The 27050-nt window shown below is 44.2% G+C and overlaps 3 non-coding genes across 3 annotated transcripts; all 3 read right to left on the reverse strand.

Annotated features, from left to right (window-relative positions):
* Window positions 1-3391: 3391 nt before the first annotated feature.
* TRNAR-UCG (transfer RNA arginine (anticodon UCG)) lies at window positions 3392-3464 on the reverse strand. The gene has a single exon. It is a non-coding gene; the product is annotated as a tRNA-Arg (tRNA).
* A 17193-nt stretch (window positions 3465-20657) lies between these two features.
* On the reverse strand, window positions 20658-20730 carry TRNAR-UCG (transfer RNA arginine (anticodon UCG)). Its single transcript has one exon. It is a non-coding gene; the product is annotated as a tRNA-Arg (tRNA).
* A 1753-nt stretch (window positions 20731-22483) lies between these two features.
* On the reverse strand, window positions 22484-22556 carry TRNAR-UCG (transfer RNA arginine (anticodon UCG)). The gene has a single exon. It is a non-coding gene; the product is annotated as a tRNA-Arg (tRNA).
* Between the last annotated feature and the right edge of the window lie 4494 nt (window positions 22557-27050).

Genomic DNA, 27050 nt, shown 5'->3' on the forward strand with positions numbered 1-27050 from the left:
GATCAGGTTCAGGGGGTAAACTCTGACCTGATGGGGGGTAAGTGTGCTCCCAAGGAAGTCCTGGTGTGCCAGGCAGTGGTTCAACCGCAGGGTGGTGACCCTGGGTTGGATGACCAGGTTCAGAGGGTAAACTCTGACCTGGTAGGGGGTAGGTATGCCCCCCAAGAAGTCCTGGTTTGCCAGGCAGTGATCCAGTCTGTGGGTACAGGCCCTGGATTGGGAGGCCAGGTTAAGGGTGTCCCCCCTGACCTGGAGGAAGGGGCTACTGCTAACAGTGCCCCTACCATGTTGTCTTCTGGGGGGGCCGCTCCTAGTTGGGTGGTTCAGGACCCCAGAAGAGAGGGCAGGGGGAGGGAAGCCTCACCCCTGGCCCTGGTCCAACCTGAAGGTACAGACCCCAGGTTGGAGGATCAGTTGCAGGTTAACATCCCTGCACTGATGGAAGAATTGTGCAGGACTGCTTCTACAAGCACCCTGACAGTTTTTGACTCTGGGGGTGCCGCTTCTGCAGGGAGGGTACAGAGCCCCAGAGGGGAGGACCAGGGTCAGGTTGTCATCCCTGACCTGGTGGAAGAGAGAGTGGTCAAAGGGTGCCAGGCACCTGGGGCTACCACCCCCCACTCTCCACAGTCACAGTGGTTAGAGAGGCCTGAGGTCGGGCTCTCATCCCTGACAGTTGTCTGGGGCCACTGTGGCTTGCTGTCCTGGTGGACAGAGTTGCCCCTGGGGGGGGGAGGACGAGAGTCACACCCCGGGGGTGGAGTGGGCAACACCACTGTGTTGGCCCTGGTGGTACTATCTGCCCATTGCAATTCATCTGTGAGCAAAGTAAAGTTAGGTGCTGCACAGATGGTGTCTGTAGATGTGGAGAAGGGTTCCCCATGGGTTAGCTTAGTGGGCCCTGAGAGTATGGACAGAGGGATCCAACTGGAGTCAGGAAGGCGTAGAACTGGAACATGCCCCTGCTGTTGTGGGCCTGGGTCCTTGTTCTATCGCCCCAATCAGGGAAGTACATCAAGGTATTGATTGTTCTCCCCTGGCTTTAGGCTGGTAGGGGGTCGTGTTGGACTTTTGCTTATGCAGGGTCATCCCCAGTCTTTTTCGCCTCCTGCCTCCTATGTTTTTCTGACATGTTGCTGTTGGCTTTTCAACTCTGAGCACTTTACCACTGCTAACCAGTGCTAAAGTGCATATGCTCTCCTGTTTAAATTGTATGTAAGTGGTTCATCCATGATTGGCATATTTGAATTACTAGTAAGTCCCTAGTAATGTGCACTAGAGGTGCCAGGGCCTGTAAATCAAATGCTACTAGTGGGCCTGCAGCACTGGTTGTGCCACCCACATAAGTAGCTCTGTAATCATGTCTCAGACCTGCCATTGCAGTGTCTGTATGTGTATTTTTACACTGTAAATTCGACTTGGCAAGTGTACCCACTTGCCAGGCCTAAACCTTCCCTTTACTTACATGTAAGGCACCCCTAAGGTAGGCCCTAGGTAGCCCCAAGGGCAGGGTGCAGTGTATGGATAAGGTAGGACATATAGTACGGTGGTTTATATGTCCTGACAGTGAAATACTGCCAATTTCGTTTTCACTGTTGCAAGGTCTGTCTCTCTCTCATAGGATAATATGGGGGCTACCTTTAAATATGATTAAAGTGTAGATTCCCCTAGAGAGTAGATGGACATGTGGAGTTTGGGATCCCTGAACTCACAATTTAAAAATACATCTTTTAGTAAAGTTGATTTTAAGATTGTGAGTTTGGAAATGCCACTTTTAGAAAGTGAGCATTTTCTTGCTTAAACCATTCTGTGACTCTGCCTGGTTTGTGGATTCCCTGTCTGGGTCAGTTTGACAGTTGGGTTGTTTTTCACCTCACACCAGACAGTGACACAAAGGGAGCTGGGGTGTGATCTGCATTTCCTGATTAGCCATCTCTGCTAGGAGGGAGGGGTGGAGTGGTCACTCTCATCTGAAAGGACTGTGCCTGCCTCTGACAATGCTGTCTCCAGCCCCCTGGTGTGTGTCTGAGGCCTTGCCTGGGCAAGGCAGGATTTCACAAGAAGGTGTGAGTCCCCTTTGAAGAAAGGTGACTTCAAAGACTAAAATGGGTATAAGAAGGGCACCCAAACTTACAAACTTTAGAAACACTTCTGGAATCAAGAGGAACCTCTGCCTGGAGAAGAGCTGATCGCTGAGGAACAAGTGCTGCCCTGCCTGTGACTGTGCTTTGTGGAGCTTTCCTGCAGTGCTGCTTCTGCCTGAGTAAGAGGGCAAAGACTGGACTTTGTGTGCCTTCCATCTTGAAGAAGAAATCTCCAAGGGCTTGATGTAGAGCTTGCCTCCTGTTGTTGAAGTCTCAGGGATAGCAAAGACTTCTTCCTGCCAGCACCTGGAGTCTCTGGAGAGACCCCTACTCTGCTCTGTGGTGCCCTTCCAGTTCCTGGGACCCTGAAAGGAGAGGCTGGCAGCCTAAGGACAAAAATACACGCACCGAGCACCGTGCGGAGAAAAGATCGACGCGAATCCGATCGCGGCTGAGAAAACGACGCGACGCCGGCTCCGCAGCTGAGAAACGACGCCGCAGGAAACGCGACCGGAGAATCGACGCCCGGAGCAGGAGAAACGACGCGCAGCATCGCTGACGAAGGCTGAGAGATCGCAACCAGCGCCGCGGGACTTTCGGACCGTCGCGTGGCTGGCTTTTTCGACGCGCCTCGCCGTGCCGAGCTGTTTTCGACGCATATACCCGTGCAGGGTTATTTTCGACGCACACCGCCCGTGCGGGGTTATTTTTGCCGCAAACCAGGTACATTTTCACGCTAGCAGCGCTAGTGTGTTGTTACAACTACCTAAAGACTCTTTTTATTTTAAACCTTTAAAAAAATCATAACTTGACTGGTGTATGTTGGATTTTTGTCGTTTTGGTCTTGTTTTGTCTAGATAAATATTTCCTATTTTTCTAAACTGGTGTTGTGTCATTTTGTAGTGTTTTCATTAAGTTACTGTGTGTGTTGGTACAAATACTCTACGCCCAGCACTCTGAGGTTAAGCCTACTGCTCTGCCAAGCTACCAAGGGGGTAAGCAGGGGTTAGCTGAGGGTGATTCTCTTTTATCCTAACTAGAGTGAGGGTCCTTGCTTGAACAGGGGGTAACCTGACTGTCAACCAAAGACCCCATTTCTAACATATACGTATTGCATATCCGTGGCATTTATGAAGAGGTACTTTGGTATGGCAGAAAGACAGAAAAGTAGCAATGCTGAAGGCATAACATGACTGATTGTGCAGTTTGCATTGGGCTTTCTTAATGAGTGAGAGTGAAATGAGTATTGTAAGAGTGTATTTCCAGTTTGTATGTAAAGATAAGTTGGGTGCTGTGACAAAAAGACTCAACCATGAAGGGACTCGAACCTTCAATCTTCTGATCCGAAGTCAGACGCCTTATCCATTAGGCCACATGGTCACTGACTGCAATATGTTTGGGTGTTTAGGGTTAGGTGGTATGAATGGCTGTGAAACATATCAATTACAGGTGCTCAGGACAGGATCCCATACCGTTCTTCATCTTCTTTCCATCAAAGGAGTTTTTTCAAACAATATCTAGATAATTTCCAAAGTTTCATATCTTATGATGTGCTTTTTTGCCATTAATCCTCCTTCTTCTTTTATTGAATACTCTGTTTTATGCTGCAATGGTATTTTTGGATTATTTGAAAAGAGAATGAAACTGCTTTGACAGTAGTTCAGACTTCCCATTTATTGACTTGCTAATTTGCTCCCTGAATTAGCTTATACAAGTGACATGAACAGGGCCTTGACCTAAGCACGTACCTGAAAGGCTGTCACCACCTCTAGAAATAAAATTCACAGCAGCTCAAAACATTCATTTTGAAAGAGAATATTTCAAGTGAGTACAAGTTTAATTTCAATAAAGAAAGCTGTATAAAATGACACGCTGCACATTTGGGTAACCAACTTGACACTTTTCAGTGAAGAAGTGGAATGGTTCTGTTGCAATATACTATCACCCTGGCAAGCTGCTACGAGGAAGAGTAAACAATATGATTAGGATTCAGCAAAAATGTATTAATTCAGGGTGTGCACCTCAGATAGACTTAAACTTACACACCCTGGTCTGTGAGAGCAGTGCCCTATCCATTGCGGCATTGAGGGTAATCTGCAAGACAGAGTTCCAAAATCATCCTTTCATCTCAGTTCATGGCCACATACAGTATTTCTGCAGTCATTCGTTTCACTTTTCTGTCTTTAATTAAACTGACCATTTTAAACCTCCGGCACCCACCACTTCAATCTTTCCGTTTTTGTGCTATCATAGGGCCTTGGAACTTTTGACAAGTGGACAGAAGCAGTCAGAGAACCACATCACAATACATACTCCTTTGCCTGATACCTTTCACAACAAACTGCTCTTGGAAAAAGACGTTAACCGGTCCTTGCTCTCAGACAGACACAGAAAGCCTTTCACCACCTCTACGAACATATTTCAATCAAACCAATATATATCATTCAACAATTATGCCTCTGTATCAATATAACTACAACTCGAGACAGAAAGGAATTTAAAAAACAATCTGCCCATTTGAATAACCAGCAGAGTTTTAAGGACGTACAAATTGGAATGTAACAATTTCAGAGTTCCTCATTCATAAGAAGTCTGTGAGATAGTATCTCAGAAAGATCTCACGTTTATAGCAAAAATGGTTGTAAGGGTGATTTTTACCACACAATTGCAACTAGGTGCCTCAATCTGCAAGAGACCAGTCCTTGACAGATTACACAACTGGGGCAACAGCAAAGGCAGCCATTGTGTCAATCCTTTATGATTCTTCTCTAGTACTATACTTTTTCTGAGCGACAATTTGCATTATTCCTGGAGAAAATCATAGAGCTTCTACCCATGCATAGTTTCTGCTTTCTGCACGCACACACTCCCTGCACTGAATCTACCCACAGTTCTGTTCAGAATGATTGTGCCATGTCATATTGTTGTATACGCATTGCATATCTGTGGCATTTATGAAGAGGTACTTTGGTATGGCAGAAAGACAGAAAAGTAGCAATGCAGATGGCATAACGTGACTGATTGTGCAGTTTGCATTGGGCTTTCCTAATGAGTGAGAGTGAAAGGAGTATTGTAAGAGTGTGTTTCCAGTTTGTATGTGAAGATAAGTTGGGTGCTGTGAGAAAAAGACTCAACCCCTCAATGTTCTGATCCGAAGTCAGACGCCTTATCCACTAGGCCACATGGTCACTGACTGCAATATGTTTGGGTGTTTAGGGTTAGGTGGTATGAATGGATGTGGAACATATCAATTACAGGTGCGCAGGACAGGATCCCATACCGTTCTTCATCTTCTTTCCATCAAAGGAGTTTTTTCAAACAATATCTAGATAATTTCCAAATTTTCATATCTTATGCTGTGCTTTTTTGGCGTTAATCCTCCTTTCTTCTTTTATTGAATACTCTGTTTTATGCTGCAATGGTATTTTTGGATTATTTGAAAAGAGAATGAAACTGCTTTGACAGTAGTTCAGACTTCCCATTTCTTGACTTGCTAATTTGCTCCCTGAATTAGCTTATACAAGTGACATGAACAGGGCCTTGACCTAAGCACGTACCTGAAAGCCTGTCACCACCTCTAGAAATAAACTTCACAGCAGCTCAAAACATTCATTTTGAAAGAGAATATTTCAAGTGAGTCCAAGTTTAATTTCAATAAAGAAAGCTGTATAAAATGAGACGCTGCACATTTGGGTAACCAGCATGACTCTTTTCAGTGAAGAAGTGGAATGATTCTGTTGCAATATACTATCACCCTGGCAAGCTGCTACGAGGAAGAGTAAACAATATGATTAGGTTTCAGCAAAAATGTATTAGTTCAGGGTGTGCACCTCAGATAGACTTAAACTTACACACCCTGGTCTGTGAGAGTAGTGCCCTATCCATTGCGGCATTGAGGGTAATCTACAAGACAGAGTTCCAAAATCATCCTTTCATCTCAGTTCATGGCCACATACAGTATTTCTGCAGTCATTCGTTTCACTTTTCTGTCTTCAATTAAACTGACCATTTTAAAGCTCCGGCACCCACCACTTCAATCTTTCTGTTTTTGTGCTATCATAGGTACTTGGAACTTTTGGCAAGTGGACAGAAGCAGTCAGAGAACTACATCACAATACATACTCCTTTGCCTGATACCTTTCACAACAAACTGCTCTTGGAAAAACACGTTAACCGGTCCTTGCTCTCAGACAGACACAGAAAGCCTATCACCACCTCTACGAACATATTTCAATCAAACCAATATATATCATTCAACAATGATGCCTCTGTATCAATATAACTACAACTCGAGACAGAAAGGAATTTAAAAAATAATCTGCCCATTTGAATAACCAGCAGAGTTTTAAGGACGTACAAATTGGAATGTGACAATTTCAGAGTTCCTCATTCATAAGAAGTCTGTGAGATAGTATCTCAGAAAGATCTCACGTTTATAGCAAAAATGGTTGTAAGGGTGATTTTTACCACACAATTACAACTAGGTGCCTCAATCTGCAAGAGACCAGTCCTTGACAGATTACACAACTGGGGCAACAGCAAAGGCAGCCATTGTGTCAATCCTTTATGATTCTTTTCTAGTACTATACTTTTTCTGAGCGACAATTTGCATTATTCCTGGAGAAAATCATAGAGCTTCTACCCATGCATAGTTTCTGCTTTCTGCACGCACACACTCCCTGCACTAAATCTACCCACAGTTCTGTTCAGAATGATTGTGCCATGTCATATTGTTGTATACGTATTGCATATCCGTGGCATTTATGAAGCGGTACGTTGGTATAGCAGAAAGACAGAAAAGTAGCAATGCTGAAGGCATAACGTGACTGATTGTGCAGTTTGCATTGGGCTGTCTTAATGAGTGAGAGTGAAAGGAGTATTCTAAGAGTATGTTTCCAGTTTGTATGTAAAGAGAAGTTGGGTGCTGTGAGAAAAAGACTCAACCATGAAGGGACTCGAACCCTCAATTTTCTGATCTGAAGTCAGACGCCTTATCCATTAGGCCACATGGTCACTGACTGCAATATGTTTGGGAGTTTAGGGTTAGGTGGTATGAATAGATGTGGAACATATCAATTACAGGTGCGCAGGACAGGATCCCATACCGTTCTTCATCTTCTTTCCATCAAAGGAGTTTTTTCAAACAATATCTAGATAATTTCCAAAGTTTCATATGTTATGCTGTGCTTTTTTGCCGTTAATCCTCCTTTCTTCTTTTATTGAATACTCTGTTTTATGCTGCAATGGTATTTTTGGATTATTTGAAAAGAGAATGAAACTGCTTTGACAGTAGTTCAGACTTCCCATTTCTTGACTTGCTAATTTGCTCCCTGAATTAGCTTATACAAGTGACATGAACAGGGCCTTGACCTAAGCACGTACCTGAAAGCCTGTCACCACCTCTAGAAATAAAATTCACAGCAGCTCAAAACATTCATTTTGAAAGAGAATATTTCAAGAGTCCAAGTTTAATTTCAATAAAGAAAGCTGTATAAAATGACACGCTGCACATTTAGGTAACCAGCATGACTCTTTTCAGTGAAGAAGTGGAATGGTTCTGTTGCAATATACTATCACCCTTGCAAGCTGCTACGAGGAAGAGTAAACAATATGATTAGGTTTCAGCAAAAATGTATTAGTTCAGGGTGTGCACCTCAGATAGACTTAAACTTACACACCCTGGTCTGTGAGAGTAGTGCCCTATCCATTGCGGCATTGAGGGTAATCTGCAAGACAGAGTTCCAAAATCATCCTTTCATCTCAGTTCATGGCCACATACAGTATTTCTGCAGTCATTCGTTTCACTTTTCTGTCTTTAATTAAACTGACCATTTTAAACCTCCGGCACCCACCGCTTCAATCTTTCCGTTTTTGTGCTATCATAGGGCCTTGGAACTTTTGGCAAGTGGACAGAAGCAGTCAGAGAACCACATCACAATACATACTCCTTTGCCTGATACCTTTCACAACAAACTGCTCTTGGAAAAAGACGTTAACCGGTCCTTGCTCTCAGACAGACACAGAAAGCCTATCACCACCTCTACGAACATATTTCAATCAAACCAATATATATCATTCAACAATTATACCTCTGTATCAATATAACTACAACTCGAGACAGAAAGGAATTTAAAAAACAATCTGCCCATTTGAATAACCAGCAGAGTTTTAAGGACGTACAAATTGGAATGTGACAATTTCAGAGTTCCTCATTCATAAGAAGTCTGTGAGATAGCATCTCAGAAAGATCTCACGTTTATAGCAAAAATGGTTGTAAGGGTGATTTTTACCACACAAGTACAACTAGGTGCCTCAATCTGCAAGAGACCAGTCCTTGACAGATTACACAACTGGGGCAACAGCAAAGGCAGCCATTGTGTCAATCCTTTATGATTCTTCTCTAGTACTATACTTTTTCTGAGCGACAATTTGCATTATTCCTGGAGAAAATCATAGAGCTTCTACCCATGCATAGTTTCTGCTTTCTGCACGCACACACTCCCTGCACTGAATCTACCCACAGTTCTGTTCAGAATGATTGTGCCATGTCATATTGTTGTATACGCATTGCATATCTGTGGCATTGATGAAGAGGTACTTTGGTATGGCAGAAAGACAGAAAAGTAGCAATGCTGATGGCATAACGTGACAGATTGTGCAGTTTGCATTGGGCTTTCCTAATGAGTGAGAGTGAAAGGAGTATTGTAAGAGTGTGTTTCCAGTTTGTATGTGAAGATAAGTTGGGTGCTGTGAGAAAAAGACTCAACCATGAAGGGAGTAGAACCCTCAATGCTCTGATCTGAATACAGACGCCTTATCCATTAGGCCACATTGTCACTGACTGCAATATGTTTGGGTGTTTAGGGTTAGGTGGTATGAATGGATGTGGAACATATCAATTACAGGTGCGCAGGACAGGATCCCATACCGTTCTTCATCTTCTTTCCATCAAAGGAGTTTTTTCAAACAATATCTAGATAATTTCCAAAGTTTCATATCTTATGCTGTGCTTTTTTGGCGTTAATCCTCCTTTCTTCTTTTATTGAATACTCTGTTTTATGCTGCAATGGTATTTTTGGATTATTTGAAAAGAGAATGAAACTGCTTTGACAGTATTTCAGACTTCCCATTTCTTGACTTGCTAATTTGCTCCCTGAATTAGCTTATACAAGTGACATGAACAGGGCCTTGACCTAAGCACGTACCTGAAAGCCTGTCACCACCTCTAGAAATAAAATTCACAGCAGCTCAAAACATTAATTTTGAAAGAGAATATTTCAAGTCAGTCCAAGTTTAATTTCAATAAAGAAAGTTGTATAAAATGACACGATGCACATTTGGGTAACCAGCATGACTCTTTTCAGTGAAGAAGTGGAATGGTTCTGTTGCAATATACTATCACCCTGGAAAGCTGCTACGAGGAAGAGTAAACAAGATGATTAGGTTTCAGCAAAAATGTATTAGTTCAGGGTGTGCACCTCAGATAGACTTAAACTTACACACCCTGGTCTGTGAGAGTAGTGCCCTATCCATTGCGGCATTGAGGGTAATCTGCAAGACAGAGTTCCAAAATCATCCTTTCATCTCAGTTCATGGCCACATACAGTATTTCTGCAGTCATTCGTTTCACTTTTCTGTCTTTAATTAAACTGACCATTTTAAACCTCCGGCACCCACCACTTCAATCTTACCGTTTTTGTGCTATCATAGGGCCTTGGAACTTTTGGCAAGTGGACAGAAGCAGTCAGAGAACCACATCACAATACATACTCCTTTGCCTGATACCTTTCACAACAAACTGCTCTTGGAAAAACACGTTAACCGGTCCTTGCTCTCAGACAGACACAGAAAGCCTATCACCACCTCTACGAACATATTTCAATCAAACCAATACATATCATTCAACAATTATGCCTCTGTATCAATATAACTACAACTCGATACAGAAAGGAATTTAAAAAACAATCTGTCCATTTGAATAACCAGCAGAGTTTTAAGGACGTACAAATTGGAATGTGACAATTTCAGAGTTCCTCATTCATAAGAAGTCTGTGAGATAGTATCTCAGAAAGATCTCAAGTTTATAGCAAAAATGGTTGTAAGGGTGATTTTTACCACACAATTGCAACTAGATGACTCAATCTGCAAGAGACCAGTCCTTGACAGATTACACAACTGGGGCAACAGCAAAGGCAGCAATTGTGTCAATCCTTTATGATTCTTCTCTAGTACTATACTTTTTCTGAGGGACAATTTGCATTATTCCTGGAGAAAATCATAGAGCTTCTACCCATGCATAGTTTCTGCTTTCTGCACGCACACACTCCCTGCACTGAATCTACCCACAGTTCTGTTCAGAATGATTGTGCCATGTCATATTGTTGTATACGTATTGCATATCCATTGCATTTATGAAGAGGTACTTTGGTATGGCAAAAAGATTGAAAAGTAGCAATGCTGAAGGTATAAAGTGACTGATTGTGCAGTTTGCATTGGGCTTTCTTAATGAGTGAGAATGAAAGGAGTATTGTAAGAGTGTGTTTCCAGTTTGTATGTAAAGATAAGTTGAGTGCTGTGAGAAAAAGACTCAACCATGAAGGGACTCGAACCCTCAATCTCCTGATCTGAAGTCAGACGCCTTATCCATTAGGCCACATGGTCACTGACAGCAATATGTTTGGTTGTTTAGGGTTAGGTGGTATGAATGGATGTGAAACATATCAATTACAGGTGCGCAGGACAGGATCCCATACCGTTCTTCATCTTCTTTCCATCAAAGGAGTTTTTTCAAACAATATCTAGATAATTTCCAAAGTTTCATATCTTATGCTGTGCTTTTTTGCCGTTAATCCTCCTTTCTTCTTTTATTGAATACTCTGTTTTATGCTGCAATGGTATTTTTGGATTATTTGAAAAGAGAATGAAACTGCTTTGACAGTAGTTCAGACTTCCCATTTCTTGACTTGCTAATTTGCTCCCTGAATTAGCTTATACAAGTAACATGAACAGGGCCTTGACCTAAGCACGTACCTGAAAGCCTGTCACCACCTCTAGAAATAAAATTCACAGCAGCTCAAACATTCATTTTGAAAGAGAATATTTCAAGTGAGTCCAAGTTTAATTTCAATAAAGAAAGCTGTATAAAATGACACGCTGCTCATTTGGGTAACCAGCATGACACTTTTCAGTGAAGAAGTGGAATGGTTCTGTTGCAATATACTATCACCCTGGCAAGCTGCTACGAGGAAGAGTAAACAATATGATTAGGTTTCAGCAAAAATGTATTAGTTCAGGGTGTGCACCTCAGATAGACTTAGGGGCATATTTATACTCTGTTTGCGCCGAATTTGCGTTGGTTGTTTCGAAGCAAATTTGACGCAAAACTAACTCCATATTTATACTTTGGCGTTAGACGCGTCTAGCGCCAAAGTTCATGGAGTTAGCGTCATTTTTTTGCGTGAACACCTCCCTTGCGTTAATGATATGCAAGCGAGGCGTTCCCGTCTTAAAAAATGACTCCGAGGCATGTGCGTGGTATTTATTCTCCCGGGCAAAAATGACGCCCGGGAATGGGCGGGGCAAAAAACCCCGCATTTGCGCCTCTTTTTAACGCCTGGGTCAGGGCAGGCGTTAAGGGACCTGTGGTCTCAGAATGAGCCCAGAGGTGCCCTCCCCTGCCCCCAGGGACACCCCCTGCCACCCTTGCCCACCCCAGGAGGACACCCAAGGATGGAGGGACCCATCCCAGGGAAGAAAAGGTAAGTTGGGGTAAGTATTTTTTTTAATTTTCTCTTTTGGCATAGGGGGGCCTGATTTGTGCCCCCCTACATGCCACTATGCCCAATGACCATGCCCAGGGGACATAAGTCCCCTGGGCATGGCCATTGGGCAAGGGGGCATGACTCCTGTCTTTGCTAAGACAGGAGTCATGTTGATGGGGGATGGGCGTCGAAAGAAAATGGCGCAAATCGGGTTAAGACAATTTTTTTGCCTCGACCTGACTTGCCCCATTTTTTAGACGCCTGTTAGAAATGGGGTCTTTGGTTGACAGTCAGGTTACCCCCTGTTCAAGCAAGGACCCTCACTCTAGTTAGGATAAAAGAGAATCACCCTCAGCTAACCCCTGCTTACCCCCTTGGTAGCTTGGCAGAGCAGTAGGCTTAACCTCAGAGTGCTGGGCGTAAAGTATTTGTACCAACACACACAGTAACTTAATGAAAACACTACAAAATGACACAACACCAGTTTAGAAAAATAGGAAATATTTATCTAGACAAAACAAGACCAAAACGACAAAAATCCAACATACACAAGTCAAGTTATGATTTTTTTAAAGGTTTAAAATAAAAAGAGTCTTTAGGTAGTTGTAACACCACACTAGCGCTGCTAGCGTGAAAATGTACCTGATTTGCGTCAAAAATAACCCCGCACGGGCGGTGTGCGTCGAAAGTAACCCTGCACGGCTGTGTGCGTCGAAAACAACTCGGCACGGCGGTGCGCGTTGAAAAAGCCAGCCACACGACGATCCGAAAGTCCCGCGGCGCAGGGTGCGATCTCTCAGCCTCCGTCAGCGATGCTGCGCGTCGTTTCTCCTGCTCCGGGCGTCGGTTTTTCGGTCGCGTTTCCTGCGGCGTCGTTTCTCAGCTGCGGAACCGGCGTCGCGTCGTTTTCTCAGCCGCGATCAGATTCGCGTCGATCTTTTCTCCGCACGGTGCTCGGTGCGTGTATTTTTGTCCTTAGGCTGCCAGCCTCTCCTTTCAGGGTCCCAGGAACTGGAAGGGCACCACAGAGCAGAGTAGGGGTCTCTCCAGAGACTCCAGGTGCTGGCAGGAAGAAGTCTTTGCTATCCCTGAGACTTCAATAACAGGAGGCAAGCTCTACATCAAGCCCTTGGAGATTTCTTCTTCAAGATGGAAGGCACACAAAGTCCAGTCTTTGCCCTCTTACTCTGGCAGAAGCAGCACTGCAGGAAAGCTCCACAAAGCACAGTCACAGGCAGGGCAGCACTTGTTCCTCAGCGATCAGCTCTTCTCCAGGCAGAGGTTCCCCTTGATTCCAGAAGTGTTTCTAAAGTTTGTAAGTTTGGGTGCCCTTCTTATACCCATTTTAGTCTTTGAAGTCACCTTCCTTCAAAGGGGACTCACACCTTCTTGTGAAATCCTGCCTTGCCCAGGCAAGGCCTCAGACACACACCAGGGGGCTGGAGACAGCATTGTCAGAGGCAGGCACAGTCCTTTCAGATGAGAGTGACCACTCCACCCCTCCCTCCTAGCAGAGATGGCTAATCAGGAAATGCAGATCACACCCCAGCTCCCATTGTGTCACTGTCTGGTGTGAGGTGAAAAACAACCCAACTGTCAAACTGACCCAGACAGGGAATCCACAAACAAGGCAGAGTCACAGAATGGTTTAAGCAAGAAAATGCTCACTTTCTAAAAGTGGCATTTCCAAACTCACAATCTTAAAATCAACTTTACTAAAAGATGTATTTTTAAATTGTGAGTTCAGGGATCCCAAACTCCACATGTCCATCTACTCTCTAGGGGAATCTACACTTTAATCATATTTAAAGGTAGCCCCCATATTATCCTATGAGAGAGAGACAGACCTTGCAACAGTGAAAACGAAATTGGCAGTATTTCACTGTCAGGACATATAAACCACATTACTAAATGTCCTACCTTATCCATACACTGCACCCTGCCCTTGGGGCTACCTAGGGCCTACCTTAGGGGTGCCTTACATGTAAGGAAAGGGAAGGTTTAGGCCTGGCAAGTGGGTACACTTGCCAAGTCGAATTTACAGTGTAAAAATACACATACAGACACTGCAGGGGCAGGTCTGAGACATGATTACAGAGCTACTTATGTGGGTGGCACAACCAGTGCTGCAGGCCCACTAGTAGCATTTGATTTACAGGCCCTGGCACCTCTAGTGCACATTACTAGGGACTTACTAGTAATTCAAATATGCCAATCATGGATAAACCACTTACATACAATTTAAACAGGAGAGCATATGCACTTTAGCACTGGTTAGCAGTGGTAAAGTGCTCAGAGTTGAAAAGCCAACAGCAACATGTCAGAAAAAAATAGGAGGCAGGAGGCGAAAAAGACTGGGGATGACCCTGCATAAGCAAAAGTCCAACACGACCCCCTACCAGCCTAAAGCCAGGGGAGAACAATCAATACCTTGATGTACTTCCCTGATTGGGGCGATAGAACAGGGACCCAGGCCCACAACAGCAGGGGCATGTTCCAGTTCTACGCCTTCCTGACTCCAGTTGGATCCCTCTGTCCATACTCTCAGGGCCCACTAAGCTAACCCATGGGGAACCCTTCTCCACATCTACAGACACCATCTGTGCAACACCTAACTTTACTTTGCTCACAGATGTATTGCAATGGGCAGATAGTACCACCAGGGCCAACACAGTGGTGTTGCCCACTCCACCCCCGGGGTGTGACTCTCGTCCTCCCCCCCCCAGGGGCAACTCTGTCCACCAGGACAGCAAGCCACAGTGGCCCCAGACAACTGTCAGGGATGAGAGCCCGACCTCAGGCCTCTCTAACCACTGTGACTGTGGAGAGTGGGGGGCGGTAGCCCCAGGTGCCTGGCACCCTTTGACCACTCTCTCTTCCACCAGGTCAGGGATGACAACCTGACCCTGGTCCTCCCCTCTGGGGCTCTGTAACCTCCCTGCAGAAGCGGCACCCCCAGAGTCAAAAACTGTCAGGGTGCTTGTAGAAGCAGTCCTGCACAATTCTTCCACCAGTGCAGGGATGTTAACCTGCAACTGATCCTCCAACCTGGGGTCTGTACCTTCAGGTTGGACCAGGGCCAGGGGTGAGGCTTCCCTCCCCCTGCCCTCTCTTCTGGGGTCCTGAACCACCCAACTAGGAGCGGCCCCCCCAGAAGACAACATGGTAGGGGCACTGTTAGCAGTAGCCCCTTCCTCCAGGTCAGGGGGGACACCCTTAACCTGGCCTCCCAATCCAGGGTCTGTACCCACAGACTGGATCACTGCCTGGCAACCCAGGACTTCCTGGGGGGCATACCTACCCCCTACCAGGTCAGAGTTTACCCTCTGAACCTGGTCATCCAACCCAGGGTCACCACCCTGCGGTTGAACCACTGCCTGGCACACCAGGACTTCCTTGGGAGCACACTTACCCCCCATCAGGTCAGAGTTTACCCCCTGAACCTGATCATTCAACCCAGAGTCACCACCCTGCGGTTGAACCATTGCCTGGCACACCAGGACTTCCAGGGGGGCACACTTACCCCCCTCAAGGGACACACTGTCCCGAAGGGCCACACAAGAGTCTGGCTGGCGCAGGTCTCCTGACCTCTGCCCATCTGACAGAGTCTGGATTCCCCCCAACCCAGAAATGGTCTTACCAAGGTCATTCATGGGGGGCTCTGCTCTCAGAGCTGACCCCTGACCCTCCAGGTTCTCCACTGGGGTCCGCAACCCCCTCTCAACCCTCTGTCTGGACTTCTGCCCCCCCTCACTAGGAGTGGTACTGCCAGACACCAGAACTGGTGGGACGCTGGCTACAGCCGCCCCCCCAAGTTCTCCTGACACTGTGGGGTCTCCCTCAACAGATGGCCCTATGGTACAGGCTAGGCTCCCCTCCTGGTGTTCCCGCAGGGAACCCTCCAGGACCTGGGACCGGATCTCGGGCACCTTGGGCCTCAACCCATCCCCATTCCCTCTCCTCTGAGACTGGACATGGGGTCCCTCACCCATCCCACTACACTGGGACCTACCTGGGACACTACAATCCTTCCCTACCTCACCTGGTTGGGAACTACCTAGACCACTCCTCTCAGGAGCACCCCCAAATGCCTCTTCAGACTCTCTGGTACTCACCCAGAAGTCTGCCTCCATTGTAAGCTCCCTGGGGTCAGAGAACTCACACTCCACCTGGTGTTGGCATAGCTCTGGAAAATAAGGACTAGACATATGCTCTCCAGCAATTACATCACTCAGCCCCTCACATGAATTAACCAAAGTACCCTTCACCCAACCATCCAGTGACTCTGCTTTGAAAAAGCACCCCACATCACCCTCCTGAGACTGGTGAGACAGTACCTGACTGTCCCTGACACTCAACCCACACTCTTCTGGGATGTTTTCACACTCCATAACCAGGACTTCTACCTGGGGGGAACCCCTCTCCCTGTCACTCTCACCTAGAGTCAGTAGAGTGTCCCTCCCACCAGTAGGAATATGACTCCCCATGCCAGTTCCCCAATCCACCTCAGGGACCCTGTGCATCACTGGAGCTACCTCATACCCCTGAACCTCCTGGCGTGTGTTAACTCCCTCCTTCAAGTAGGGCACCACCTCTCTGGGCATGTGCACTTCTGCAGCATCACTGGATATACAATTGTTGCTGCCACCATTCCAGCTGGACTCAGCCCTCATGACTTCCAGCTCTTTCAATTTAAGCTCGTAAGCATAAATCATTTTTTTAATCTCTAAGTTCCTCCTCCTTTCTTCCAACTCCCAATCGAGCTTTTTCAGCTCCCATTGGTACTCCCTCTCTGCCTGTCTGTCCTGTAACTCTTCAGGAGTCAGACCCTTGGGTGACACCCTGCCACCCCTCCTGGGGACCCTCCCCCCAGGCGTAACAGGTTCCTCCACTACACCACTGTGTATCCTCTGCACTTCCACCCCCATATTCTCCTCCTCTGTGTGCCTTCCAGCCTTCTTGATTGTCACCCAGGCCCTCTGTGCCTGTTGCAGCTCCCCCTCCCTGGTGGAGCTCTCAGTGGGACAGTCAAGATCTTTAAGGAACTGTTTCAATTGAGCAACTGAGTACTCCTTCAGTTTCTCCGTTTCAAACACAGCTCCAGCTGTTGCATCTCCAGATTGAGACATGATGGTCACAAGTGCAAAGTTCCAAAGGCAGAAAATAATTTCCCAATGAAGAAAAAAGAATCAGTCAAGGGATCAGCAAAATCATGGAAGTAGAATAAAAAGAGTCCTTAAGAGAAAAATCAAAAGATCACCAAACAAGTAGTATGTGGTCACGTAGTGGTCTGAGATCAAAACAGTAGTGTACACTTAATTACTGTATGTCAAGTACAAATACAAGTCCAATCCCGACCGCTGGTCACCAATGTTAGAAATGGGGTCTTTGGTTGACAGTCAGGTTACCCCCTGTTCAAGCAAGGACCCTCACTCTAGTTAGGATAAAAGAGAATCACCCTCAGCTAACCCCTGCTTACCCCCTTGGTAGCTTGGCAGAGCAGTAGGCTTAACCTCAGAGTGCTGGGCGTAAAGTATTTGTACCAACACACACAGTAACTTAATGAAAACACTACAAAATGACACAACACCAGTTTAGAAAAATAGGAAATATTTATCTAGACAAAACAAGACCAAAACGACAAAAATCCAACATACACAAGTCAAGTTATGATTTTTTTTAAAGGTTTAAAATAAAAAGAGTCTTTAGGTAGTTGTAACACCACACTAGCGCTGCTAGCGTGAAAATGTACCTGATTTGCGTCAAAAATAACCCCGCACGGGCGGTGTGCGTCGAAAGTAACCCTGCACGGCTGTGTGCGTCGAAAACAACTCGGCACGGCGGTGCGCGTTGAAAAAGCCAGCCACACGACGATCCGAAAGTCCCGCGGCGCAGGGTGCGATCTCTCAGCCTCCGTCAGCGATGCTGCGCGTCGTTTCTCCTGCTCCGGGCGTCGGTTTTTCGGTCGCGTTTCCTGCGGCGTCGTTTCTCAGCTGCGGAACCGGCGTCGCGTCGTTTTCTCAGCCGCGATCGGATTCGCGTCGATCTTTTCTCCGCACGGTGCTCGGTGCGTGTATTTTTGTCCTTAGGCTGCCAGCCTCTCCTTTCAGGGTCCCAGGAACTGGAAGGGCACCACAGAGCAGAGTAGGGGTCTCTCCAGAGACTCCAGGTGCTGGCAGGAAGAAGTCTTTGCTATCCCTGAGACTTCAATAACAGGAGGCAAGCTCTACATCAAGCCCTTGGAGATTTCTTCTTCAAGATGGAAGGCACACAAAGTCCAGTCTTTGCCCTCTTACTCTGGCAGAAGCAGCACTGCAGGAAAGCTCCACAAAGCACAGTCACAGGCAGGGCAGCACTTGTTCCTCAGCGATCAGCTCTTCTCCAGGCAGAGGTTCCCCTTGATTCCAGAAGTGTTTCTAAAGTTTGTAAGTTTGGGTGCCCTTCTTATACCCATTTTAGTCTTTGAAGTCACCTTCCTTCAAAGGGGACTCACACCTTCTTGTGAAATCCTGCCTTGCCCAGGCAAGGCCTCAGACACACACCAGGGGGCTGGAGACAGCATTGTCAGAGGCAGGCACAGTCCTTTCAGATGAGAGTGACCACTCCACCCCTCCCTCCTAGCAGAGATGGCTAATCAGGAAATGCAGATCACACCCCAGCTCCCATTGTGTCACTGTCTGGTGTGAGGTGAAAAACAACCCAACTGTCAAACTGACCCAGACAGGGAATCCACAAACAAGGCAGAGTCACAGAATGGTTTAAGCAAGAAAATGCTCACTTTCTAAAAGTGGCATTTCCAAACTCACAATCTTAAAATCAACTTTACTAAAAGATGTATTTTTAAATTGTGAGTTCAGGGATCCCAAACTCCACATGTCCATCTACTCTCTAGGGGAATCTACACTTTAATCATATTTAAAGGTAGCCCCCATATTATCCTATGAGAGAGAGACAGACCTTGCAACAGTGAAAACGAAATTGGCAGTATTTCACTGTCAGGACATATAAACCACATTACTATATGTCCTACCTTATCCATACACTGCACCCTGCCCTTGGGGCTACCTAGGGCCTACCTTAGGGGTGCCTTACATGTAAGGAAAGGGAAGGTTTAGGCCTGGCAAGTGGGTACACTTGCCAAGTCGAATTTACAGTGTAAAAATACACATACAGACACTGCAGGGGCAGGTCTGAGACATGATTACAGAGCTACTTATGTGGGTGGCACAACCAGTGCTGCAGGCCCACTAGTAGCATTTGATTTACAGGCCCTGGCACCTCTAGTGCACATTACTAGGGACTTACTAGTAATTCAAATATGCCAATCATGGATAAACCACTTACATACAATTTAAACAGGAGAGCATATGCACTTTAGCACTGGTTAGCAGTGGTAAAGTGCTCAGAGTTGAAAAGCCAACAGCAACATGTCAGAAAAAAATAGGAGGCAGGAGGCGAAAAAGACTGGGGATGACCCTGCATAAGCAAAAGTCCAACAACGCCCATACGCCATTTTCCCCTACGCCGGCGCTGCCTGGTGTACGTGTTTTTTTTTCGCGCACACCAGGCAGCGCCGGTCGGCTAACGCCGGCTAACGCCATTCTATAAATACGGCGCCCGCATGGTGCTTCAGAATGGCGTTAGCCGGCGCTCATTTTTTTGACGCTAAACTGCGTTAGCGCAGATTAGCGTCAAAAAGTATAAATACGGGCCTTAAACTTACACACCCTGGTCTGTGAGAGTAGTGCCCTATCCATTGCGGCATTGAGGGTAATCTGCAAGACAGAGTTCCAAAATCATCCTTTCATCTCAGTTCATGGCCACATACAGTATTTCTGCAGTCATTCGTTTCACTTTTCTGTCTTTAATTAAACTGACCATTTTAAACCTCCGGCACCCACCACTTCAATCTTACCGTTTTTGTGCTATCATAGGGTCTTGGAACTTTTGGCAAGTGGACAGAAGCAGTCAGAGAACCACACCACAATGCATACTCCTTTGCCTGATACCTTTCACAACAAACTGCTCTTGGAAAAAGACGTTAACCGGTCCTTGCTCTCAGACAGACACAGAAAGCCTATCACCACCTCTACGAACATATTTCAATCAAACCAATACATATCATTCAAAAATGATGCCTCTGTATCAATATAACTACAACTCGAGACAGAAAGGAATTTAAAAAACAATCTGCCCATTTGAATAACCAGCAGAGTTTTAAGGACGTACACATTGGAATGTGACAATTTCAGAGTTCCTCATTCATAAGAAGTCTGTGAGATAGTATCTCAGAAAGATCTCAAATTTATAGGAAAAATGGTTGTAAGGGTGATTTTTACCACACAATTGCAACTAGGTGCCTCAATCTGCAAGAGACCAGTCCTTGACAGATTAAACAACTGGGGCAACAGCAAAGGCAGCAATTGTGTCAATCCTTTATGATTCTTCTCTAGTACTATACTTTTTCTGAGGGACAATTTGCATTATTCCTGGAGAAAATCATAGAGCTTCTACCCATGCATAGTTTCTGCTTTCTGCACGCACACACTCCCTGCACTGAATCTACCCACAGTTCTGTTCAGAATGATTGTGCCATGTCATATTGTTGTATACGTATTGCATATCCGTGGCATTTATGAAGAGGTACTTTGGTATGGCAGAAAGACAGAAAAGTAGCAATGCTGAAGGCATAATGTGACTGATTGTGCAGTTTGCATTGGCCTTTCTTAATGAGTGAGAGTGAAAGGAGTATTGTAAGAGTGTGTTTCCAGTTTGTATGTAAAGATAAGTTGGGTGCTGTGACCAAAAGACTCAACCATGAAGGGACTCGAACCCTCAATCTTCTGATCCGAAGTCAGACGCCTTATCCATTAGGCCACATGGTCACTGACTGCAATATGTTTGGGTGTTTAGGGTTAGGTGGTATGAATGGATGTGGAACATATCAATTACAGGTGCGCAGGACAGGATCCCATACCGTTCTTCATCTTCTTTCCATCAAAGGAGTTTTTTCAAACAATATCTAGATAATTTCCAAAGTTTCATATCTTATGCTGTGCTTTTTTGCCGTTAATCCTCCTTTCTTCTTTTATTGAATACTCTGTTGTATGCTGCAATGGTATTTTTGGATTATTTGAAAAGAGAATGAAACTGCTTTGACAGTAGTTCAGACTTCCCATTTCTTGACTTGTTAATTTGCTCCCTGAATCAGCTTATTCAAGTGACATGAACAGGGCCTTGACCTAAGCACGTACCTGAAAGCCTGTCACCACCTCTAGAAATAAAAATTCACAGCAGCTCAAAACATTAATTTTGAAAGAGAATATTTCAAGTGAGTCCAAGTTTAATTTCAATAAAGAAAGCTGTATAAAATGACACGCTGCACATTTGGGTAACCAGCATGACTCTTTTCAGTGAAGAAGTGGAATGGTTCTATTGCAATATACTATCAGCCTGGCAAGCTGCTACGAGGAAGAGTAAACAATATGATTAGGTTTCAGCAAAAATGTATTAGTTCAGGGTGTGCACCTCAGATAGACTTAAACTTACACACCCTGGTCTGTGAGAGTAGTGCCCTATCCATTGCGGCATTGAGGGTAATCTGCAAGACAGAGTTCCAAAATCATCCTTTCATCTCAGTTCATGGCCACATACAGTATTTCTGCAGTCATTTGTTTCACTTTTCTGTCTTTAGTTAAACTGACCATTTTAAACCTCCGGCACCCACCACTTCAATCTTACCGTTTTTGTGCTATCATAGGGCCTTGGAACTTTTGGCAAGTGGACAGAAGCAGTCAGAGAACCACATCACAATACATACTCCTTTGCCTGATACCTTTCACAACAAACTGCTCTTGGAAAAAGACGTTAACCGGTCCTTGCTCTCAGACAGACACAGAAAGCCTATCACCACCTCTACGAACATATTTCAATCAAACCAATATATATCATTCAACAATTATGCCTCTGTATCAATATAACTACAACTCGAGACAGAAAGGAATTTAAAAAACAATCTGCCCATTTGAATAACCAGCAGAGTTTTAAGGACGTACAAATTGGAATGTGACAATTTCAGAGTTCCTCATTCATAAGAAGTCTGTGAGATAGTATCTCAGAAAGATCTCAAGTTTATAGCAAAAATGGTTCTAAGGGTGATCTTTACCACACAATTGCAACTAGGTGCCTCAATCTGCAAGAGACCAGTCCTTGACAGATTACACAACTGGGGCAACAGCAAAGGCAGCAATTGTGTCAATCCTTTATGATTCTTCTCTAGTACTATACTTTTTCTGAGGGACAATTTGCATTATTCCTGGAGAAAATCATAGAGCTTCTACCCATGCATAGTTTCTGCTTTCTGCACGCACACACTCCCTGCACTGAATCTACCCACAGTTCTGTTCGGAATGATTGTGCCATGTCATATTGTTGTATACGTATTGCATATCCGTGGCATTTATGAAGAGGTACTTTGGTATGGCAGAAAGACAGAAAAGTAGCAATGCTGAAGGCATAACGTGACTGATTGTGCAGTTTGCATTGGGCTTTCTTAATGAGTGACAGTGAAAGGAGTATTGTAAGAGTGCATTTCCAGTTTGTATGTAAAGATAAGTTGGGTGCTGTGAGAAAAAGACTCAACCATGAAGGGACTCAAACCCTCAATCTTCTGATCCGAAGTCAGATGCCTTATCCATTAGGCCACATGGTCACTGACTGCAATATGTTTGGGTGTTTAGGGTTAGGTGGTATGAATGGATGTGGAACATATCAATTACAGGTGCGCAGGACAGGATCGCATACTGTTCTTCATCTTCTTTCCATCAAAGGAGTTTTTTCAAACAATATCTAGATAATTTCCAAAGTTTCATATCTTATGCTGTGCTTTTTTGCCGTTAATCCTCCTTTCTTCTTTTATTGAATACTCTTTTATGCTGCAATGGTATTTTTTGATTATTTGAAAAGAGAATGAAACTGCTTTGACAGTAGTTCAGACTTCCCATTTCTTGACTTGCTAATTTGCTCCCTGAATTAGCTTATTCAAGTGACATGAACAGGGCCTTGACCTAAGCACGTACCTGAAAGCCTGTCACCACCTCTAGAAATAAAATTCACAGCAGCTCAAAACATTCATTTTGAAAGAGAATATTTCAAGTGAGTCCAAGTTTAATTTCAATAAAGAAAGTTGTATAAAATGACACGCTGCACATTTGGGTAACCAGCATGACTCTTTTCAGTGAAGAAGTGGAATGGTTCTGTTGCAATATACTATCACCCTGGCAAGCTGCTACGAGGAAGAGTAAACAATATGATTAGGTTTCAGCAAAAATGTATTAGTTCAGGGTGTGCACCTCAGATAGACTTAAACTTACAAACCATGGTCTGTGAGAGTAGTGCCCTATCCATTGCGGCATTGAGGGTAATCTGCAAGACAGAGTTCCAAAATCATCCTTTCATCTCAGTTCATGGCCACATACAGTATTTCTGCAGTCATTCGTTTCACTTTTCTGTCTTTAATTAAACTGACCATTTTAAACCTCCGGCACCCACCACTTCAATCTTACCGTTTTTGTGCTATCATAGGGCCTTGGAACTTTTGGCAAGTGGACAGAAGCAGTCAGAGAACCACATCACAATACATACTCCTTTGCCTGATACTTTCACATCAAACTGCTCTTGGAAAAAGACGTTAACCGGTCCTTGCTCTCAGACAGACACAGAAAGCCTATCACCACCTCTACGAACATATTTCAATCAAACCAATATATATCATTCAAAAATGATGCCTCTGTATCAATATAACTACAACTCGAGACAGAAAGGAATTTAAAAAACAATCTGCCCATTTGAATAACCAGCAGAGTTTTAAGGACGTACACATTGGAATGTGACAATTTCAGAGTTCCTCATTCATAAGAAGTCTGTGAGATAGTATCTCAGAAAGATCTCAAATTTATAGGAAAAATGGTTGTAAGGGTGATTTTTACCACACAATTGCAACTAGGTGCCTCAATCTGCAAGAGACCAGTCCTTGACAGATTAAACAACTGGGGCAACAGCAAAGGCAGCAATTGTGTCAATCCTTTATGATTCTTCTCTAGTACTATACTTTTTCTGAGGGACAATTTGCATTATTCCTGGAGAAAATCATAGAGCTTCTACCCATGCATAGTTTCTGCTTTCTGCACGCACACACTCCCTGCACTGAATCTACCCACAGTTCTGTTCAGAATGATTGTGCCATGTCATATTGTTGTATACGTATTGCATATCCGTGGCATTTATGAAGAGGTACTTTGGTATGGCAGAAAGACAGAAAAGTAGCAATGCTGAAGGCATAATGTGACTGATTGTGCAGTTTGCATTGGCCTTTCTTAATGAGTGAGAGTGAAAGGAGTATTGTAAGAGTGTGTTTCCAGTTTGTATGTAAAGATAAGTTGGGTGCTGTGACAAAAAGACTCAACCATGAAGGGACTCGAACCCTCAATCTTCTGATCCGAAGTCAGACTTCTTATCCATTAGGCCACATGGTCACTGACTGCAATATGTTTGGGTGTTTAGGGTTAGGTGGTATGAATGGATGTGGAACATATCAATTACAGGTGCGCAGGACAGGATCCCATACCGTTCTTCATCTTCTTTCCATCAAAGGAGTTTTTTCAAACAATATCTAGATAATTTCCAAAGTTTCATATCTTATGCTGTGCTTTTTTGCCGTTAATCCTCCTTTCTTCTTTTATTGAATACTCTGTTGTATGCTGCAATGGTATTTTTGGATTATTTGAAAAGAGAATGAAACTGCTTTGACAGTAGTTCAGACTTCCCATTTCTTGACTTGTTAATTTGCTCCCTGAATCAGCTTATTCAAGTGACATGAACAGGGCCTTGACCTAAGCACGTACCTGAAAGCCTGTCACCACCTCTAGAAATAAAAATTCACAGCAGCTCAAAACATTAATTTTGAAAGAGAATATTTCAAGTGAGTCCAAGTTTAATTTCAATAAAGAAAGCTGTATAAAATGACACGCTGCACATTTGGGTAACCAGCATGACTCTTTTCAGTGAAGAAGTGGAATGGTTCTATTGCAATATACTATCAGCCTGGCAAGCTGCTACGAGGAAGAGTAAACAATATGATTAGGTTTCAGCAAAAATGTATTAGTTCAGGGTGTGCACCTCAGATAGACTTAAACTTACACACCCTGGTCTGTGAGAGTAGTGCCCTATCCATTGCGGCATTGAGGGTAATCTGCAAGACAGAGTTCCAAAATCATCCTTTCATCTCAGTTCATGGCCACATACAGTATTTCTGCAGTCATTTGTTTCACTTTTCTGTCTTTAGTTAAACTGACCATTTTAAACCTCCGGCACCCACCACTTCAATCTTACCGTTTTTGTGCTATCATAGGGCCTTGGAACTTTTGGCAAGTGGACAGAAGCAGTCAGAGAACCACATCACAATACATACTCCTTTGCCTGATACCTTTCACAACAAACTGCTCTTGGAAAAAGACGTTAACCGGTCCTTGCTCTCAGACAGACACAGAAAGCCTATCACCACCTCTACGAACATATTTCAATCAAACCAATATATATCATTCAACAATTATGCCTCTGTATCAATATAACTACAACTCGAGACAGAAAGGAATTTAAAAAACAATCTGCCCATTTGAATAACCAGCAGAGTTTTAAGGATGTACAAATTGGAATGTGACAATTTCAGAGTTCCTCATTCATAAGAAGTCTGTGAGATAGTATCTCAGAAAGATCTCAAGTTTATAGCAAAAATGGTTCTAAGGGTGATCTTTACCACACAATTGCAACTAGGTGCCTCAATCTGCAAGAGACCAGTCCTTGACAGATTACACAACTGGGGCAACAGCAAAGGCAGCAATTGTGTCAATCCTTTATGATTCTTTTCTAGTACTATACTTTTTCTGAGGGACAATTTGCATTATTCCTGGAGAAAATCATAGAGCTTCTACCCATGCATAGTTTCTGCTTTCTACACGCACACACTCACTGCACTGAATCTACCCACAGTTCTGTTCAGAATGATTGTGCCATGTCATATTGTTGTGTACGTATTGCATATCCGTGGCATTTATGAAGAGGTACTTTGGTATGGCAGAAAGACAGAAAAGTAGCAATGCTGAAGGCATAATGTGACTGACTGTGCAGTTTGCATTGGGCTTTCTTAATGAGTGAGAGTGAAAAGAGTATTGTAAGAGTGTGTTTCCAGTTTGTATGTAAAGATAAGTTGGGTGCTGTGAGAAAAAGACTCAACCATGAAGGGACTCGAACCCTCAATCTTCTGATCTGAAGTCAGACACCTTATCCATTAGGCCACATGGTCACTGACTGCAACATGTTTGGGTGTTTAGGGTTAGGTGGTATGAATGGATGTGGAACATATCAATTACAGGTGCGCACGACAGGATCCCATACCGTTCTTCATCTTCTTTCCATCAAAGGAGTTTTTTCAAACAATATCTAGATAATTTCCAAAGTTTCATATCTTATGCTGTGCTTTTTTGCCGTTAATCCTCCTTTCTTCTTTTACTGAATACTCTGTTTTATGCTGCAATGGTATTTTTGGATTATTTGAAAAGAGAATGAAACTGCTTTGACAGTAGTTCAGACTTCCCATTTCTTGACTTGCTAATTTGCTCCCTGAATTAGCTTATACAAGTGACATGAACAGGGCCTTGACCTAAGCACGTACCTGAAAGCCTGTCACCACCTCTAGAAATAAAATTCACAGCAGCTCAAAACATTCATTTTGAAAGAGAATATTTCAAGTGAGTCCAAGTTTAATTTCAATAAAGAAAGTTGTATAAAATGACACGCTGCACATTTGGGTAACCAGCATGACTCTTTTTAGTGAAGAAGTGGAATGGTTCTGTTGCAATATACTATCACCCTGGTAAGCTGCTACGAGGAAGAGTAAACAATATGATTAGGTTTCAGCAAAAATGTATTAGTTCAGGGTGTGCGCCTCAGATAGACTTAGGGGCATATTTATACTCTGTTTGCGCCAAATTTGCGTCGTTTTTTTCGACGCAAATTTGACGCAAAACTAACTCCATACTTATACTTTGGCGTTAGACGCGTCTAGCGCCAAAGTTCATGGAGTTAGCGTCATTTTTTGGCGTGAACACCTCCCTTGCGTTAATGATATGCAAGGGAGGCGTTCCCGTCT

The sequence above is a fragment of the Pleurodeles waltl genome, chromosome 4_1, assembly GCF_031143425.1.
Source record: "Pleurodeles waltl isolate 20211129_DDA chromosome 4_1, aPleWal1.hap1.20221129, whole genome shotgun sequence".
Taxonomy (NCBI): domain Eukaryota; kingdom Metazoa; phylum Chordata; class Amphibia; order Caudata; family Salamandridae; genus Pleurodeles; species Pleurodeles waltl.